Here is a 20,664-nt window from a genome sequence, read left to right on the forward strand (position 1 = left end):
GGTTTGGGGGTTGGAGAGGACAACACCAGCTACCCAGTGTATCTGCTGTCTCAGTAAAGGCCCTGCCTTCGTCTCCACCACCTCAGTATTAACCAGAGTTGGAGGAATGCAAACAGGAGTGGGCACGGCAGAGGGAATGGGTGAAGGCCCCCATCTGGTGTGCAAGGTGGCATCACATTGTGGCAGAGGGGTTGGGGCACCTGGTTGAGACTCAGGGATCCATGCAGAAAGGTAGAGGAACAGTGTTCCAGAAAGTCCCCAGAGAAATTGTAGGTAAGCGAGACACCCCTCCTTGGAGGTCCTCCTCAGACTATAATGCAAAGACCATTTGGGGGTGATCCTGCCATTTTTAAAGCATTTTTATTTTCTTTATTTTTAAAAAGCAAAACAGAAAAAGGAATAGAAATTATACATAATTTTCAAAAAATGATAAGAAATCAACACTAGTTAATATATTACATATTGTTATTTTAGAAGTAGTTCAAGTTATAACATCTAAGCATAAAAAGTGAACAATCAAACTACAGCACAAGCTATTCTTTTTGATGAACTAACAGAATTAGTAGTATGGTTATCTGTCTTGCACACTTAAACATACATACGGTCATATGTGTATACCTGCAGGTTGTTCTGTCCTTTTGAGCACTTTCTTTCCTTTTCATTATTACAATATTTATTGTACATTTTGGGCCTTATTATTCTTTCAGTTTTTTACTATTATTGTTAACTTTTTGTACTTGGGAGACAATATATTTACAAATGTGAGTTTGATTTTTATTTCACTTATGAGTATAGTCTCAAGTTGCCTCCATTTACCTAGAAAAGCCTCAAGATAAAGAATAGCTGCCATCAAGAATTCAACAGATAAATGCTGGCACGGCTGTAAGGAAAAAAATATCTCTCCACTGTTTGTGGGAGTGTAGACTGGTGTGGCCACTGTGGAAATCAGTATGGAGATTCCTCAAAAAACTAGGATTGGAAGTTCCATTCAATCCAGCTATTTATCTTCTGGGTATTTTCCCAGAAAAATTGAAAAGGTCATGTCACAGTGATATATGTGCACCCATGTTTACAGCAGCACAATTTGTAATAGCTAAGTCTTAGAAATAACCCAAATGTCTGTCACCCAAGAAATAGATGAAAAAGATGTGATTTTTTAAACAATGGAATATTACTCAGCTATGAAAAAGGATAATATTGAAGCATTTAAAAAACATTTTCCAAGTACCTCTCTTGAGCCAGGCTGGGTGCTGAGGATACAATCATGTGTAAGACACAACTCAAACCTGCAGAGATTACTTACAAAGTAATAGGAGAACTGCCCTGGCGAACTGAACACGCAACCCCAGGAACACCCTGCTGGGACTGTGGGAGAGTCATGGAGCTGCTGCGGGAAGGTGACACTGAAAGATTCAACCCAGAGAAGATGACAAAGTGGGGTAGGCATTACAGAAAATGGCATCAACTTGCAGTCCCTGGTGTTGGCATTTCCAGAACAATGTGTCCAGAATCAGGAGAAGAGAAAGTCTGTTCTTCCATTGCTGCATGGTCCTAAAATGGACTCAAACTATTGTTTTCTTCCCAGGGACTTTAAGGTTTTCTCAAGCAGCAGGTTGAGCAAAGTGCTCCCCAAGGCGCTGCAGCCTTCCAGCCTCACTAGCTGTGCGATGCCACCTCCCTCCTGCTTTTGTCTGAAATACTGCCTGGAGCCAGCTTTGGGAGACAGGTGATGTGTTGCTTCCAGCCCTCTGCCTGATGAATGAGGTGCTGGGGTGTGGACTTGTCAGAGTGAGGGCGCTGGAGGCAGTGGATAGGTGCTTGGGTGGGAAGGGTTGGAAGATCCACTCTGCAGAGGTACCAAAGCCAACTGTCTGCACCTTAATCCCATTTGACAGAGGTCCTGACATCCTTGGAGGGGCCACTGTGGTGTGAAGGAGGAGCAGGACTGAGCAGCTGCTGGGATGAAAGTCCCTGTGCAGAGGGAGAGCAAAGTCAGCGAGCCTTGGGCAGTGGGCAGTGGACTTCATTGTGGAGGCGCCTGCAGCACACAGAGCATTCTCTGCCCCCAGCCCTGCTCCTGCCTGGAGCCGTGGGCCCCATCCACCAGGACTCCTGCCCTGTGTGGGTGTCCTTTGTCTCCTGGGGCAGAGGCTGCTGCTGAGAGGGAACCTGGGAGTCATCTTCCACCCCTGCTCCAGCTGTGCCAGTGTCAACAGTGCCGTCTTTCTGTCCCCTCCCTCCCTCCACAGAGTGGGGTGGGGATACATTCACAAAGGGTTGTCTCACACATACATTCCTTGACTGAATAAAAGTCTGAGCAGAGGGTCACACAGTACCTGTGCGGCTGCTTGTCTGGTGGCCTGCTCCCCACCCTCCAGCCTGGTGGATTCCCTTCTTGGCTTGACCCTCAGCCCTTTCTCTCACCTGGAAGCTCCCACCTGTTGATCTCTACCTCTGTCAGTGTTCCCAGTCTGAGTCCCAGGTCTGATCCTTCATGACTTCCTAGATTCCGCTGCTCTCTCTGTGCTGCACAAGTGGATCCCCCAGACTCCAGAGCTGCCACCTTGGTTTAAGCTGCCTCTGGGCACATGCCTGTTGTCCCCACAGACTGCAAGTCTGCAAGGGCAGAATGTCCCTGTCAGCCTCTTCCCAGCTCCTGCCTGGGTGCACAACATGGCCCAGTGCTGAATGGGAAAGAAACACTGCGGTCCTGCCTGGTCATCTTACCCAAGTAAAACCCACGGTCCAGCCCTCAGCTCTCCACTGACCTGCCTGTGTCCATGGCAACTTTAGGCAGCTCCCACCCTGGGTTGGAAAGTAGGGTCATCACAAAGAAAAAGGCAGTGGTGAGTGGGTGGAAGGCAGGGGAAACACACACAGGGCAGAGTCCCGGGGGCCACTGGGTGTGCTGTGCATGGATTGAGGTCCCTGGGCTTTTTCGAGGCACAGTGCAACAAAGGCTGCTTGGAGTGTTGTGTCAGGAAGGGATGTGGTTTGGAATGAGGAAGAGCTGCCTTACACCAGTGCCATGGGTGGTGGAGACACAGGTGTGTGTGTCCTATTAATTTCTTTTCCTTTATGTCTTCCTGGAATATTTCATAACAAATTCTTAAAAGAAAGAAGTCTGGGGCCACGGTAAGGGAGGTGGATCTGGAAGAGATGAAGGCCTGAGGAAAGCAGGCCACCTGGAGTGTGAGTGGGAGGAGGGCAGTGTTCCAGGAAGGGGACAGAAGAAGGTGCATGGAAAACCCAAAGTCCTGAATCATTGGGCCCTGCTGGAAACTTACCAGGCCTGGAACAGACCTGTGATGTCATTGCAGGAATGGACAACAGAGGAGCTTTGATCAAGTTTATGAGGATGTAACAGAAGCCTCTTCTGTGGTGTCTCAGCCTCTGAGTAGATGTTTCAGGCTGGGTTTTTTTTTTTTTTTTGGTTTTGTTTTTCTTCCAGACAGTGATTTGTGGCTGTCAGAGAGAGGATGGAAATTCCCTTTATTATCATCATTTAAAAATAATTCAAAGTAGATGGCTGTCCTTTTATGCATGCCTGGTGTTCAGTGTCTTGATCTCTGAAGAACAGGTGAATTCTATTTGTCTTGGGGAGGAGGGGACCCCACTCAGGGGAGTGACCACTTTATAAAGTGGCACACTTACAGCACTTCTGACTAGGCTCGTGTGAGACTAACAGTGTTGTGATGCTTGGCTCCAACGCTGTACAGGAAGGAGCAACTTACACACGTGTGCTGCCGATGTTTTGCTGGTGGTATGTCCTGGATCTGTACTGGGTTCCAGCACACAGTGCCAGGGTTGCTTGAATGGCCCTGCCCGGTGCTTGTAATGGGCTGCATACTGCTGCCTCTCCCCAGCAGGTAGGGTCATGTTGTTTTTCAAGATAATAAGGGGAACTCCTGATGAATATCCACTTCCCCACAAGAAAGCTACATACTTTCTGCCTCTTCTTTTCGTTTGAAATAGTGTCTCCCTATACTGCCCAATCTGGCCTTAAATCTTCCTGCCTCAGCCTCTCAAGTAACTGAGATTATAAATGCACATCACTGTGCCAGGCTTCTGCCTGCATTTTGATTGCTGCGGTGTAGGTCTGAGCCCAAGGGAAGACCAGTGGCTGGTGGCAGCTTTGGACCCTACCTCTTTCAGGACCTGGCATGTCTGTTGTTTATCCAAGATGGCTTTGGGTCCAAGGGTTCATTTCCTGCCAAATGACAACTTTCTGCTGCAAGACTTTCCTAGTGACAGTGGGATTTCATAGTACCTATGAGAACACTGTGAGAGTGGGCCCGAATCTGGCCAGTGGGCCTTGATCTCTTCATACCTAGTGTGTATGGAAGTGGCTGCTTCACTCCTTCCTGCTTATGGTGGTGTGGTAACACATCCATGAGGCTAGTGTTGGACAAGCATTAGTTTTGTCCTCCTTGTCTTCCCCAGGAAAGGCCTGTACCTACACAAGCCATATGGGTCCTTTCCTTGGCTAACTGTGGAGCAAGGATCATTAAGTATGCTTGGCTGGCTTTCTGACATGTGACTTGAAAGCAGCCACAAAAGGGACAGTAGGAAAAAGATACCTATAAAAGGCTTTCTGCTGGCTTTTCCTGCCAGACTCACTCAGAGAGTCTCTTGGGAATCCTCCCTGTGGGCAGGGGATCCTGGTGATGATGCTCCTTTGAGTTGGGTAGGGAAACACCTCCAGTGGGAGTGTGGGCCAAAGGCTGGTGACCTGAGTCTGTGTACCTGTGGATCCTGGGGAAGGGCCTGTGGACCCTGACACTACTCTGTGCCAGGAGATGGCTGTCTAGGCAATGTGGCATGTGTGCCCTGAACCTGGAGCACCTTGAGAAGCCCAAAGATTTAGAAGAGCCTTCTGGTTAAGTGTGGTTCTCTGGCCCTTTCTGGTCACCTCCACCCAGCAACCATGTAACAGGACAGGAATTGGCAAGAGCCCACCTTCACAAAGATGGTGGAGCCTGAGAGTGGATGCCAGCAGGTGAGGGATGTCAACCAGACTGTGGAGGCTGGGAAGTCTGAGGATGGATGGTTGGATAATGATTCATCAGAGAGAAGATCAGAATAAACCAATCATGGATACTAAAGAGAAAGTTCTAGAAGAACTAGCTTCCCCTTCCTTCCCTCAAAGCTACCTCAGATGAGATCTTGGAGTTTCAGGTACTTCTGAGGGTGTGATGAGGAATGTATTTCAAAACTTGGAACTAGTTGGAAATCTGCAGGAAGATGAGTTAGACTCCCAAACTCTCTTCAACTCCCCAGATTCTCCTTGGCCAAAGACTAGAAGTTTCTTTTCCAAAGGAAATGATTCCAAGTAGGTATAGACTCAGAGACACTGCATACAATGAGGGCAAGCTTGAACACTAGGCTCAGAGTGAATGAATGTGTATAAAGATTGCATCCTAAGTGAAGAGACTGCTGCCACCTTACCACTCTGGGCCCCAAGCGGGCAGGCACCTGAGGTCTATTGCCCAGGTGATTTCAGCGTTCTTTTGCAAGGAAACTGATTGGTCTAAAAGAGAAACAAACAAACAAACAAACAAACAGATAAGATATACATTCTAATGAAAAAATGACTGGATTCCTACCTGATTTTCCTTAGAAAAAAATCACAACTTTCCCCCCACATTTTTATTAATACGTATTGGTTGTACAGGTTAATGGTTTTTATTTTGGAAGATTTGTATGTGCACATAACATTTTTTTTTGTCTTTTTCCTTTTTATCGGTACTGGGGATTGAACTCACGACTGCCTGCTTACAAGGCAGGCGCTTACGCCGCTGAGCTAAATCCCCAGCCCCATGTGCACATAACATTTTAATCATTCCTTTCCATCACCAACTTTTTAGTATCTCAATGTTAAATATAAATTATGTTCAAAGATCATGTGGTATTTATGGAAAAGTAACCTCTAACAGAGAAAGAGAGAAGAAAGAGAGAGACAGAGACAGAGACAGAGAGACAGAGAGAGACAACAAAACAAAAAATGGGCTAGAAGAAATACAGCCAAATTCAGGAATAGAAGAAAACTTCTATAAAACTATAATCGATGTCTTCAGAGAGATACGGGGAGATAATAGGTCCATAAAATGAGAATGGGAGGTTATAAAAAGGGAACATCCAAAGAATAAGGTAGAACTCTAGGAAATTAAACATATAATAGCAGAAATTTAAAATTCAGGAGGAGGAGAGAGAGGGAGTATTGAAGGACTTTATCAGAACATAAGAAAAGACAATGCTATAAAATCAGGATTAAAACACTAAGGAAATAAGGACAGTGGAAAAGACAGTCAGCAACACTCCCAGCAGCAGAGGGTAAAGGCATCCACAGAGAGGAAAGAACCAGCGAAGCTCTACAGGAAGGCTCCCAGGACCGGCTCCAGACTGCATGAACATTGTGAATGGTCAGGCCTACCCAGGCTCATCACTATGGCATTATAGAAAATCAGAAGATTTATAAAACTTTCAAGAGGGAACAAAGTAGACCATGTTGCATTCATAAGTCTGAACACAGAACGATCCTGGACTTTTCACTGGTGTCCCTGGCCTCTGAAAGACCTGGGGACAGTGACAGTGCTTTCAGCCGTCCAGGGAAATGTTTCCACCTCAGCTTTTTGTTGGCTTTCCCGTGGGCCATGGAGCGTGAGACGTGGTCAGGAGTCTCAGGTAGACAGGCCTCTGACTTTACACCTCCGAGGCAGCCCTTGTCAGGAAGCCACCCAGGAACATTTGTGCCTTGAAACCACAGTAAACAAAATGCACGCATGTGTGTGTGGTACTGGGCCCATAGAGAAGGCTGTCTGCTAACCCCTGGAGCCTGCGAAGATGTGAAAGTACACGGCAAAAGGTTCTCCAGATGGCAGCTGGAGCGCAGACTACCAGTCAGGCAGCCCTGGATGGGGAGACTGTCCTGGGATGCACACGTGTTCCTAGTGTAATCACAGGGGCCGTGGAAGAGAAAGGAGGGAGCAGAGAAGCAGCTTACAGGTATGGAAGTGCATTCTCTCGTCAAGGGTGCAGAAGTGCACACCTTTACCAGTGTCTTGGTTTTAGGCCAATGACACCTATTTGGGACTTCTGACTTCCAGAGATGTAAGATTGGTGGTTGTTAGAGCAGTACTGGAAACCAATACCTTGTGTTCCAAGGTCTGACAAAGAATTCCCTGGTGATGCTGCACATGAAGTGAGAAAATATATAGGCTGGCTCGGGGAAAAAACCAAAGGAGCAAAAGGGTCCCAACATGCTGACATGTTGCGGGGGAGCTTGCAGTTAGTTTGTGTACAAATAAATGTTAGGCACATATAAAGCCATTTGTAACACGAAAATAAAAACGTTGTGCTGCAAAGGAAATATGATCCTGTCGTTTGTCCACGAACAATGCCTGCATCATCTCAGTGCTGTGAACATAGCTAAAAACACACAGAAACAGGACTGTGTATCTAACAGAAGTGACAACAGAGGTGGGTGTGAGGCAAAAGGGAGAGAAAGCCTCATTCCCACTATGGGACGCTGGTAGGAATGTGTGAGAGTGAAAGATCCAGAGGGACAGCGTGTGCAGCTGCTGTGGACTAACTGATGTCTTTCCATCATTTCTGTGCCCAAAGCTCCAGCGCGAGTGTAGGTGGAGTAGGGAGGTAGTTGGGATTAAATGAGGTTGTAGATTTGGAGCTCTAACCCCAAGGATGAACGTCCTGCTAAAGAAACAGTACTCTGGAGTGTGCTCGCTCTGCTCTGTGAGGACACACCGAGAAGATGACCATCTGCAAGCCGAGAGGAGACCTCTTCCCAGAAACCAGTTCAGCGGACACCTCGACTCGAGACTTTCCCAGGCTCCAGAACTGCCACAAATACATTCTGTTGTTAAAGCCACCCCATCTGTGATATTTTGCGATGGCAGCCCTACCTGACTGATACACGAGGCTTTTTAGAAATATGATGGTAAGAAAAAAAGCACTTGCTAAAACAATTGAGTGTGGTTATTGCTGGGAATTGGGGCTCAGTGTGGGGAGAGATGGAGCTGCCATTTTTCATTGTTGGGCTGTTACTAGTTTTGTTATTTTCAAAGCATGTACATGTATTTATTGATTTTTTAAAAGAAGTTAGCCAACTAAAAAATGATCAAAAGAGCCAGACCTCATTAGCACATGACTGTGATCCTAGCACTCTAGAAGGCCAAGTCAGGAGGATTAAATTTGAACCTTGCTTGGGCAACTTAGTGACTTAGTGAGACTCTCTATCAAAATTTATATTAAAAGGGCTGGACATGTATATCAGTTCAAAGACCCTGAGTTCAGTCCCCTGTACAGTCAATCAATCAGTAAATAAATCAATGAGAAAAGAAAAGGAATTTATTGGCTTAGGTAGTTGAAAAATTAGGAGGCAAAGTGATTTTTCAGAAGTTTGAGTGGGTCTTTAGTTCCATTTTTCTCTGACTGATTCAGTGCTGCCCTCTGGGCTCCTTTTGCTAACAAAATGGCAGTCATAGTTCCAGGCCTTGCATGCAATTTCTACATTGTCAATAATGGGAGCTTTGCCCTAGAAGATGCCAGCAAACACATCCTTGTATCGAATATGATAAATCACCACAGCAGGGACTGAAACGAACTGATTGCCTCCAGCTAACCATGACCCACTCCCTGAAACACATCTGTGGAAGGGAGTTAGGGTTGTTTTACCAAGAGGAATGGGAGACGAATGGTGGATGTGTCAAAATAGCAAATATCACTATGAACATGTCCCTTTGGAGAGTTATTTTTCTTCTCAGGAGTTGCAGGTGTCTGATAATATTTGGGATTGATTAGCTGGTTATTTGATGGCATTTGGGTTAAATGTTATCTTTTGCTCTGTGTGACCCATGGGGTAAGAAGACTAGCTATGCAGAGAACGACCTTGATAAGGGAGGTTAAGAGAGAGAACATCCTTTGCCATATAAGGAGTTGGCAGCTCAAGTGAATGCCAGAGGTGAGCTGACAGCCACATCTTCCTAGGAGGAATGTGCCCAGCTGTGACACAGTTGGTCATGGTCACAGCTTTCAGCCTCAGGCAGCGCAGCTGGGGGACTCCAAAATGCTCCGTGTCCCCCGGCCCCTCCTCTCCTGCAGCAGATGCCTGAAGTTACATCACTGAAAGCTCCCATCTGTAAGAGACGCCCATCCTCTCTGGGAGAGGGGGCATTTGGCTGTGGTCTGTCACTAAACTGCAGTTAGCTGGCCAGATCCTTCCTAGACAGCTGCAGTGGGAGGGGGGCTAGGGTGTGAGAGGAGGGAGGATGCGGGGAGAAGTGGTGCTCCAGCAGGGGGCACACTGACCGAGGAGTGGGGCAGGGCAGCAGCAGGGTCTTAGTCCCTGCAAAGTTAACCTTCACCTTGGCCCTGAGAAGGAGAGCACTAGATGCTCCATGAACCTCAGTTAGCTGTATTTGCCAGCTGCCTCCATCCTCGCTGACTGATACCCACAGCTGGAGGGACACTTGGGATAGGAAGGCCACTGCCCAAAATGTCCACCCTGTCCGCCCCCACCAGCTGAGCTGAATGCTTTCCTGGAGGCAGCTGGCTTACCTCCCAATCCTGTTGATGGTTATACAAATTATACAACTTAGTTATATAGGATACAAACCAATTAAATTCTGTTGCAAAAAGGAAGGAAAAAAATTGTTTTTGTGAAAACTAAGTTGAATATTTGCAAAGCCTGAAAATTAAAAAAAAAAAAAAGATCAACGTTTTTAAATGCTGTTATGGTAGATCTAGGTAAAACCGCTTTGAAAGGTTGAAAAACATCCAAAAAACATGTAGGGAGACTTTTTACACTGCAATTATTTTATAAGTATGTTTAATTTCTCATTGTACAGGAAAAAAACAGCTAAAGTTGGAAATTGTAGGCAGTGTCACATGTGGGTGGTTTGTGCACAAGGTAATAGGAAAAAGTCATTCAGGAGATGCAAAGCTAAAGAAAAAGCCTCGACCTCGTGTGGAAAGTTAGGTAGTGAAAGAGTTTGGCTTCTACAGCCTTGCTCCCACCTCTCTGGATCTGGCATGTAGACAGGGTTCAGTCCCAGAGCTGGCAAAATGGAAAGTGGCCAAGGGGGAGCAGAGGGAAGTTGGGGATAGTTCGGCTGAGTCAGCCCCCTGTCCCTCCCAGAGATTTCTCTGGGGCCTGAGCACAGTGCTCCAGTCCAGCCCCTCCACTGCCCGCCCACCTCTGTTCTTCCCCCTTTTTGAGATGATAGCTGTGGTGGAGAGTGGTTCCTGAGCTGCCCAGAGACACCAGCCCTGCTTCTTTTGTGCCCATTGGGCTGGGCCTTGGCTCCCGCGGTGCAGATCTCCTGCCTTGCCCAGACCTGCTAACTTTGCTCAATTCTAAATCAGAGACTTAGAGGTATTGGGATGGGAGGTGGGGTAGGGAAGAACAGGTAGCTCTAGAGATCATGCACATGGTAGGCGGTAGCCACATGCATGAGGAACTCAGGTCAGCCATAGCAGCTGCAGTGTGCACAGGACTGAGTTTTTCCAAGCCCCAATGGTTGGAAGATTCTGTGATGGGTCGACATATCCTGAGTCACTTTGCATCTGCTGTCCCAGGTGGTGTTTAATGCTGTCCCCTTGTACTCTCAGAAGCATCTGTCGCTCCACATGGGATGCAGGTCTAAGAAGATGGGTGGCAGGACTATGACTTGCTACTGTCTACAACTTGTGTGTTTGTCATCATGGTGATGTGTCCTTTAGCAGGATATTGAGGAATTGTGATTTTCTCTTCTCCTTGCAAGCCTGCCTTTCCTCTGAGAGAAAGGCTGGCGTTAAGTGTTTCTGTCTCCATGAGCACCAGGTGGAGGTAGAACTTTCTGGAAAGGAAGTTTGAATAGAGAATTGTGAGTAACAGGCGTCAGGGCACTAGGAAATAGGGCAAAGGACAAAACCAGCTGAGGCATGAGGAGACACCCAGGGGAAGCTGTGGTCACTGAAGTCGGAGGAGCTGCCTTCTGATGGTGCTGTCTGAACCCAGGGACCCTCTTCCAAGCCTGACACTCGCCCTCACAGCTTTTGGTTGACCATCATCTTGGCACTTTCCCTCTTGCAGCCTCACAATCCAGTCCCACTAGGCCACAGCACTGCGCAGGCAGGGTGGCCTCCTACCTAGGCAGATTCACAGCACAGAGCTCCCTGGACATCATCAGCTGAGAGATCAGGCACAGAAGACCATCTCTGTCAATTTGGGGTTCTTTTAACAAGCAGAAGATGCCTCCTGTTATGGTTTAGCTCCAAAATATCCCCCAAAGTCTCATGTATTCAGCAGTGGGCCTTTTGGAAGGTAATGGGATCATGAGATTCTTGTGCTTATCAGTAGATTCATCCGTTGATGAGTTCATAGCTGAACATGTTAGGAGGTAGGATTAGGTGACTGGGGACTTGAGTTTGGAGGGCATAACTCTTCCATTTTCTGTCTGCTGTGGTCCTCTACCATGAGATTTGTGCCATGGAGCCAGCCAACTGTGAGCTAAAGGCTCTGAAACCAAGAGCCAAATAAACCTCTCTTTCTTTAATTTGCAGTGTTGGGTATTTTGTTCCAGTAAGGGGGAAATTGAATAAGGTACCCTTTCATGGCTTATCCCACATGCGAGCCATTTTGCTGCCTTGAAATGCACAGATAACCATCCCCAGGTGCTGGCAGATACACAGACTCTGTTATACTTTCCTTTCCTTGTATTATTCAGGGAAACTTTTTTTATATATATAACCGGGGGTTGAGCCCAGAAAGAACCTTCACAACCAAGCAGCATCCAAGCTCAGCCTCTTTTAATTTTTTATTTGTCTGCTTTTAGACAGGGTCTGACTAAGTCACTAAGTCTCCCAGGCTGGGCTGGAACTTGTGATTCTCTAGTTTCCCACACTTAAATGGTTATTTGGTCATATAACACTGAGTATTCCTTGCTCACCCAGGGCATGGGTGTGGGCAGCTGTGCTCTATCTGGGCAGCTTCGGGCTGGCCCTGCCTCTGTCAGTGTTCAGATTTGCCCAGCCCAGGAACACCTCCTCCAGACCAGAAAAAATAAATGTGCATGACTGAGCAGAGAGCCAGGCCGCGCAGCCTGAGCAGGGAGATTAGGCCTTTGTTCCTTGGGCAGGCTACCCACCCCTCCCCTGGCCCAGGCTTCACTGTTGGCCTTGGTTCTGGGATCAGCCTTCCCTCTTTGTCAGGGCTATTTTAAGATTCTAGGCCAAGGTCACCGAAACTCAGACTTCTAAAGGGCCATTACCCTAAAGCAGTGACTGAAGGAGGATTCAGTTGCCTTAGAAGACCAAGTCTTGGAATACACAAACACACAGACACACAGACACACAGACACACACACACACACACACACACACACAGACACACACACACACACACACACACACACACACCTCCTTTCTTGTTGAATAAAACTGGATCAAACTGGCCACAAGCCCTGGCAGGCTAAGTGGAGTGGGTTAGACCCCAGACTACAGACACTTTCTGGGCTTCCCCAAAGTGAGCCTATTGCAGGGGACAGTTTTAGGCTTTTGTACAATTAAGCAGAGAATACCAGGGAACTTGACATACTCTCCCCTCCTCACCCCTCCTGTTCTGCAGATTACTAACAACTTGTGTTGGCCTGGTGTGGTGCCTTCATTACAGTGAATGAACTAATACTGATGAGTCATTATTAGGGCCATTCTTTTTTTAGTATATTCTGTGGGTTTGAGAAATGTATAAGAACATGTATCTACCAGAATAGTTTCACTGCCCCCTGAAACTCTTTTATTCCACTTATTCATTCCCTCCTGTAACTCTGGCACCCACTGATCTTTACATGGTCTACATAGTTTTGTCTTTGATTGTCATATAGTTGGAATCATTGAGTATATAGCCTTTATAGGCTGCTTTCTTTCACTGAACAATACACATCTAAGGTTCCCTCATGTCTTCTCACTGGCTGATAGCTCAGTTCTTTTTATAGTTGAATGATATTCCATTGTCTGGAAGTTGTACGATTCATCCATTCACCTACTAAAGAACAAGTTGGTTCTTCCAGTTTGGGGCAATTATAAAGAAAGCTACTGTAAATATCTGTGTGCAGGTTTTTATGTGAACACAAATTTTCAGCTTACATCGATAGACACTTGAGACTGTGCTTGTTGTGTCATATGGTAAGCCTTGGTCTGTTCTTGTGAGCAGCTACCAAACTATCTTCCACAGTGGCTGTCCCATTTTGTGTCCTCAAGGTGGGGGTAATTGTCCTATCAGAAAAAAGTCAAACTGCACTCCATGCAGTATGTCTTCTAGAGGATACTAGGTAGAGTATCCTCCCTGTCACTAGAGACCCTTCCAACCACCCCCTAGACCTCCAGACCAGAGGTTGCCTGACCTACAGTGACAGCCTGTCATATCAGGGTTGTTATCACCAGGATGCTGGACTGCCACAGACCCAAAGGTACTACCCATAGGACACAGTCAGTTCTCACTATGTGCTGGTGCTTTACTGAGATGGAGGTTAGCATGCCACTATCATGAAACTGACTTCATGGGGGAAATCCAGTCTTGCTGATCTCACCAGGAGCCCTGTGCCAAGGGTTTTTTCCTTTTTCTCATTTATCATTGCTTAGGATTAAGATAGGAAGTAGGACCATTTGTATGCCTGTTTAGCTGATGAAACCTGGTGCAGAGAAAGGTTAAGTCACTTGCCCAAGTGGAAGACTGGTCTAGCTACAGCTCATTAGGCATTGTGAGCTCCTGGAAACCACACACTTTGCTGCAGGGACCATCACCTGGCTGCTTCTGGAGGAACCTTTGGTAGCCACTGCCCCTCCAAACCTTTTCCTAGGGGTATCTGCTTGTGCCAGCCACCTTCCAACATCAAAGAGTTCTGGTCCTAGGCCCAGAGACCTGCTGTATGGCTGTCATGTCTTTGGCATCTCCCATGGGTCATGGGAAATGCCAGCAGGACACAGCCTAAACTCACCCTCCTTCTTGCAGGCACTGGGCTGGGATCTGAGAACTCAAGCTCTGGTCTTTATCTTCAGTGTGGCTCAGGGCATTTGCCCTCACTGGGCTTGAGTGCCCTTTGCTGTCAGTGAGAGATTTGTAGGGCTTCTCCAAGCATGGAACTCCCTGCAAAAGATGATAGCAACTCTGAGAACAATACCAATTTGTGTCACATGCTGATTGTAAGTGCTCTGCCAGTTCCTCAAAGAGAAAGGTTAGTGCAGAGTGAAAGAAAAAAGAGATGTCATGAATTTGCATTAGCTCTCAAAGCAGCCTCTCTATTCAGGCTGCTCAGAGGAGGGGTCTTCAGTGATTGAAAAAAGGCCAGAGCCTGTATCTGTAGTAGCTTCTGCACTGTGCATAGCTCTGGCCAAACATGCCCTGATGCTGTAGACATAAGGTCCTTGTGAATGCCACTCTGCAGGTCAGAATTCTTACTGCACTCACAGGCAACTCAGGTGCACTTAGAAAAGGCCTATGAGCTTAAAAATGTGGTTTGATGCTGCTCTGGCACCTGCTAGCTGGATGGCTCTGAGTGGGTGGCTCAGCAACTCTGTGCCTCCCTGTTCCTGCCTCTGAGCTAACCCCTGCCCTGGGGGATATGCCCATGGGAGTCACACCTTCTGGTGTCTGCATCACTTCCAGGTTTCAAAAACCCTGAGATATAGCAGCTCAATTAATAAATTGAAAATATCCTACCTGCTTAATAGGGGTTTGGGAAGGTACAGAATTGTAAAGCATATTATAAATTAATGTTTAGTTAGTATTAGTGTTGATGTCATTCATGCATGTAGTTTTAACTCATAAATTGTCTTGTTGCTACTAAAAGTCACAAATGATGGAGAGATGGGGACATGGGTATTTGTGTCTTCACATTTGCTGACCCCCACCCATGTTTGTCTATATTCAGAAGCAAAGAGAAGAAGGAATGGTGACCAGGAAACTGAGGGGTGTCAGAAAAGCCTTGGCTGGCAGCACAGTCTGATGGAGGGCCAACTGTTTCTCCTAAGGATAGCAGGCTGGAGCTGGAGCCCTCTGCCCCTTGAATGCTACTTCCATTTAATCTTGCTTCTCTAGGTGAAACAGGAGCATCCGTCTTGAAACAATGGGCCCTTAGCAGACAGAACCATTGATCACAGAGCCAAGGGCTGAGGAGACAGAGCCTGGACAATGCCCTTTGGCCCATTTCCAGCCATGCCTGGTGACTTGAGAAAACAAATCTTTAGTCTCAAGTATTCCTTTATGATCTAATAAGTACCAGACAAGATGGGTCATGGGTTTGCAAGTTCCCAGGTCAATGTCTGGGAGGCCTCTGAAATGCAGAAGTTCTGCACAAAGTGCAGAACTTTGTCCCAGCTGAGAAGTGAGAGTATCTTCCCAGAGACAGCACTTGGTTGAATGGTAGAGGAGCAACTATTACCTTCAAATTTTACTAGTTGCTCCAGGTTCTCACTTTCAGCCGTAATTTTATGATTGTTTGAGTTGAAAAGACTTCAAGATCATGACCCCATTTTGCAACTGAGAAGACAGAGGAATGAAGCATGGCCGGGGCTTCTGTAGGGTTCCTATCTCCCAAGCCAAGAGTTTTTCTTTTTTTAGTTGTAATGCTATTTTTTGAGACTTAATGCACATTTCAAGAAAAAAAATCCAGGACACTAAAAAATTACCCATGCTATTTATTCACTCTCAGAGAAGCTGTTAGCTCTAATGACCTTTCCAAATTAATAAAATCTGTAAATGCTCAATTGTTTATTGCACAAATTGATTTGTACCTCTAAAGGACTGAAGGGAACTGCAAGCCTGCTTGGAATATTTAGCTTCAGGACTCTGCAGCCAGCAGAAGAGCTTTGTATCCTGGGCAAAGAAACTGTAGTTAGTGTTCCCTAAGAAAGGAAGAAAGGCAGTTAAGCCACTCATGGTGTACCTGGCCCTATGGTGCACAAAAAGTGCTAGTGACAGTCCCTGTCTGGGGATTTGTTGGGAGAGGCAACACACTCAGACATGAACATGAGATAGTACCTAAGCAAGGGCTTGGTTGCAGGCTATGAAATTCAAAGAAAGCAACACAGAGCATCTGGAAGTTTCCTGAGGGATGTGGGATTTGTTGTGAGCTCAGGAAAAGGAGCAGAGTTGGGTCAGGCGCTCTGGAAAGAGCTTGCTAGGCAGAGAGCTGAGGGTGAACAAAGGAAGAGAATGAATGTCACTGGAGCCCACGTGCCTGGCGAGGAACGGGCAGGGGATCTGCAGATAAGACTGTCCTTGGAAGCACAGCAGGATCTGCAGGGTGCTGGTGTCTGCACTTGAAGATGCAGATGCAAGAGAATCCTCTCTCTCAGTGCTTGGCCCCTTGTAACACTGTGCTGCATAAACACCATGTTTGTGAGCTGTGATGAACAGTGTGTCACTTAGTCCTGGTGCCTCCCTGTCTAAGCTTGTGAGTGACACCAACCACACTGACTTCCAAGATGAAGATGGGTAGAAGTCTCATAGAGAAACTCTGTGTTTGTTGTGCCATTATTGCAAAGAATTCTTTTTTATTTTTAATTAATTAAAAATATATATCATAAAATTTACCATTTCAACTAGTTTTCAGTGTGCAGTTCAGGAGCATTAAGTACATTCACTGTGTTGTGCAGCTGTCAATGCTATCCATTTCTAGGACCTTTTTAATCTTCTTCAAATGGAATCTTCTTCCGTTGGGAACAATACCTCCTCTCAATCCCTAACAGCCACCATCTACTCTGTTTCTCTGTGAATCTGACTGCTCCAGGAACCTCAAAAAAGTGAGATCATGCAGAATTTATTTCTTTTGTGTCTAGCTTATTTCTTTCAACACGATATCTTTGGGGTTCATCCATATTATAGCCTGTGTCACAATTTCTTTTCTCTTCAAGGCTAGATAATGTTCCCTTTTATATGTGTACCATATTTTGTTCATCTGTTTATTTACTGGTAGACTCCTGTGTTGCCTCTCCCTTTTGGCTATTGTGAATGATGCTGCTATGAACAGTAATCTGCAAGTATCTGTTTGAGTACCTTGCAGGAAGTTTTGTTGTTGTTGTTTTTGTGGGAGGTTTTTGAATTTAAAATAAAATTGCTTTGAGTTTTGAAATGGCCAGGTCTGATCTCCAGGTCCCACACTGTTGTGCTTCCACAAGCAGTAGATTGCCAGGTTGCTATTGCCTGTGTGTTAAGACTGCCACCCTGAGTAGAGCTCTGCAGTTCCCTCTGCCAGGGACACAGAGTGCAGGCTGGCCTCTCCTGCATGTCGTCTTCCCACAATTCAGTAAGCCACTTGTCCTCTGCTGGAACCAGTGTCACAGCCTCTGCCTTCACTTCTTATCCTGAAATACATCAGTCATGCTGCATTTGTGCCTCACTGAAGTGGTAAGAGCCTTGTGCTCTTGCTTGGTGGGTTCTTTCCCTCACCTTCTAAAATGTACTTAGCCATGATTATAAAAGCCAAGGAAAATCACCCTGGCATAGTCTCCATGTCCAAGCAGCTCCTCTCTCCTGTTCCCTCCAAAAACTGTACATGTACTGAAAGGGCACCCTGTCTTGAGGTGCCACTACCTCTGGGTGTTAATTGCCCAAACTCACATTACAACACATTAAAGCAGTGACACACTCAGATGGAAGGCAGAAGAATTCATAGTTCAGGTTGGCATTGTCATTACCTTAGGTCCTTAGTGTCAACTCTCTCCTTCACAGAGCATTCCTGCTTGGCCTTACAGTCAACCTCCACAATGCATTTTCTGGCCTTTGTTGGTTTGTGTCAGTTCTTGAACATTATTTAAATGTAGTTTGGGGTCCATGAATGCAATTACCATTGTGTTATTATTCAGAGCCAGATTGTTAAGATGCAGGCAGCTGTACAAGGAGATGCCCTGTGCTGTGAGGTCCAATTTAGGAGGGCCTTCAGAGCTGCGCGCGCAGGGTTGCTAGGCAACCCCATGCTACAGGAGTGGAGGCCTCACTCTGGAGTGGGAAGAAGCCCAGCGCCTTCAGGGAATTGGAGGCACTGGTCAATCTGAGACTGGCACTGCGCCGGGGAGTGGGAGGAGGTGGCGTGGGCAGAACCCACAGGCTTGCAGGGGTGGGGGCACCCACCCAACTAGCACATGGTGTTCCCAGGGAGGGAAGAGTGTTGCTGGGAGGGAGAATGCAGAGAAGGTGCAGAAGCCCGAGGTCGGCCAGGAAACCGAGAGGGATACTCAGAGCAGATGATAATGTGATTCTCCGTCCCATTCTTTTCTTTTCAGGAAATGATCAGATTTGCAGAAAAACTGGTGGCCTGAAATTTCAGACTAAGGCATCAGTGCCTGTGAGTATGAATTTTGCTTGTTTAGTTCTGTGGTTGTGCAATAGTCCTGGGAAGCAGGTGACTAACGCTGTTAGGGGAAGGGAGCATGACTTGGATGGATCGGCTTTGAGTTCTTCTAGAAAGTACCTTTTGCTAGGTGGGGCTGGAACCAGGCACATGAGGCATCAAGTCAAAGGGGGATGCTGTGCGCCCTGGGTCTGCACTCTACATGCAGGCTGTTCCTGCCTGCTTCATAGGCGAGCCGCTTACTTGGCTTGTTGTGTGTGTACTGCATGACCTTTGAGGGGTAAAGAGAGGCATGCATTTGTGCTGCTCTAAGTCTGATGCTAGGTGGATCTTATTTAGAACAGTAAATCCTCATGTGGGCCATGTAATAGTCTGTTAGATAAGAGCAGTCGTATGCACCAGTCTCTTCATGCTTCTCTCTTCAGGGACAGGTGGGAAAGAGAGGGGCTGAGCTCTGTTCAGGCCAGGAAGAGAAGACATCTGAACATAAAGTAATTAAAGGGCTTTCTGGGATGGTGCATGGGGTTAGTTCTGGCTCACATAGCACACCAGAAAGGCTGGTGATGGCATATATTCAGGGACGATTTCATGGGGAAGGGGAAACTTGATCTGGGCAATGGAGAAGGAGGCAAGCATAGGGCTAGACGCCCCTGCACAGGCTCCTATCTATAAAGGTCTGCTATGGGGCAATGCATCACAGGCCTGGGTCTGCTGGCCAGAGGAGGGTGTTAGTGAGGTTGCTGAGTGCTAAATGCTGTTCTAAATGGTCCAGATACAAACAACCAGGATACAATAAAGTAACCCTCATCTATGTAAATAAAATTAAGTTTCTGCCTGTTTGTCTTATGCTCTGTCATATCAAAATGGCTACATGGGTTTTTCATGAGGTTGTGTGTAAGATTAGTACATGCATACAATGAATAGGTAGATTATAGGAAACCTCACACTGTGGATCTTTCTAGGTGTCAGAAAGCAACACAAGCAGAAAAGGAGGCTTCTCCATGCAGCAGAAGCTTGGGGTCGCCAATACCCCATGTGAACTGCAGTCAGAACATACTCTGCACTCCAGATGACAGTCACCATGATGGCACTTCCAGCTGTCCCCTTGTTCTTTCCCAGAGCTGCTGGTGCCCAGGCTGAGGGGGTAGCAGGACTTACTTATGTAACAAAGGATAGTTTGTTCTTTGTTTCATACAAGTAGGAGAGCTAGATAGTTATGAGTCTCTGCAGTAGCAACAGCCAGCGTTTACACAGCATTACCAATTGGCAAGCTTACTGTAATGTAAATAAGCTCTACAAAGGCACTATCAGGTGCCCCATTTTGGAGATTAGAAAATTGAGGCTGAGAGTTGCTAAATATAGTAAGTGGTAGAACTGAGATGTTCTGACTTTCTGCTGCACATAACTGGATACCTCTCTGCTTGTGTAAGAGTCCCTTCCAAGGTTGACCCTGCCTCCTGCACAGATGTCGTGGGGAAGCAGAGGGATGATTGTGTGGTCCCCCAGGGTCCTGTTTTGAGAATCCTCTCTGTTCTGGGGGCCAGTGTGTTTCTGTCACTGCTTTCATAGGTTGTGTGTTAAGCTGGTGGTGAGGGCAGACAGGAATGTGATGATTGAGGGTCTTCCCTCTAAATGGAAGGCTGTGTGTCCTTCTAACACAAGGGTGTTCTATTAACAGGAGAGGACTCTTACTCGGAGCCATGAGTGGCTGACAAGTTGGATCCAGGGAACCAGCATGAACTGGTTCTAGGTGCTTGTGATGGATCCAAGGAAAGTGCTTAGGAAGCGCCTGTCAGGGAGATCAAAATCCAGGGTAAGGAGGCAGGCAAACAAGTTGTGTGTTTAGGGCAAGGCTCCTTGATTTCTTACACATAAATTGAACTGCAGTGATGCTTGGTGTGGAGACAAGGATCAGGGTTTATATACTCACTTATTCATCCTCAGCCACTTGCAGCATGTTGTTGGTAACACACCCTTCTAGGCACCACCTCAAGAGCAGGGGCTCCAGAGAATGTCACAGGTGACAGCTGTACACCTCATGCTCAGCTGCTGGGGGAGGGTTGGGCCAGCAGATATAAGGGACCTGTGCAGGGCACCAACCGTATTTCCTGTCGTGCCACTGAGCATCCCTATTGGGAAGGCAGCCACATGCTATGTTTACCTGACCTGGCAATAATTTTATTGCAGTTAAATTAGCTTTTTAAGACTAGAGATAATAAAACAGGAATCCATAATGCCACGGTCTGGTTTTACTGGAAACAATGTGGTTTTCTTAACCTGAAATTTTATTCTTGTAGGTAATAGAGCCTTATGGCTT

The 20,664-nt window shown here is 46.6% G+C and overlaps 1 protein-coding gene across 4 annotated transcripts in view; it reads left to right on the forward strand.

Moving 5' to 3' along the window:
* The window catches only part of Zbtb7c (zinc finger and BTB domain containing 7C), a 319,556-nt gene that overhangs the window by 165,178 nt on the left and 133,714 nt on the right, over nt 1-20,664 (forward strand). The window contains exon 3 of one of the 4 annotated variants that reach the window (XM_063231716.1): nt 18,280-18,341. The exons of the other annotated variants lie outside the window; for them this stretch is intronic. The gene's annotated coding sequence lies outside the window, so the exon portion shown is untranslated. The remainder of the gene's footprint in view (nt 1-18,279; nt 18,342-20,664) is intronic. 4 annotated transcript variants of the gene reach the window in all.

This window comes from Cavia porcellus, unplaced genomic scaffold (assembly GCF_034190915.1).
Source record: "Cavia porcellus strain 051 isolate PalLab524CR breed Dunkin Hartley unplaced genomic scaffold, mCavPor4.1 scaffold_20, whole genome shotgun sequence".
NCBI lineage: Eukaryota > Metazoa > Chordata > Mammalia > Rodentia > Caviidae > Cavia > Cavia porcellus.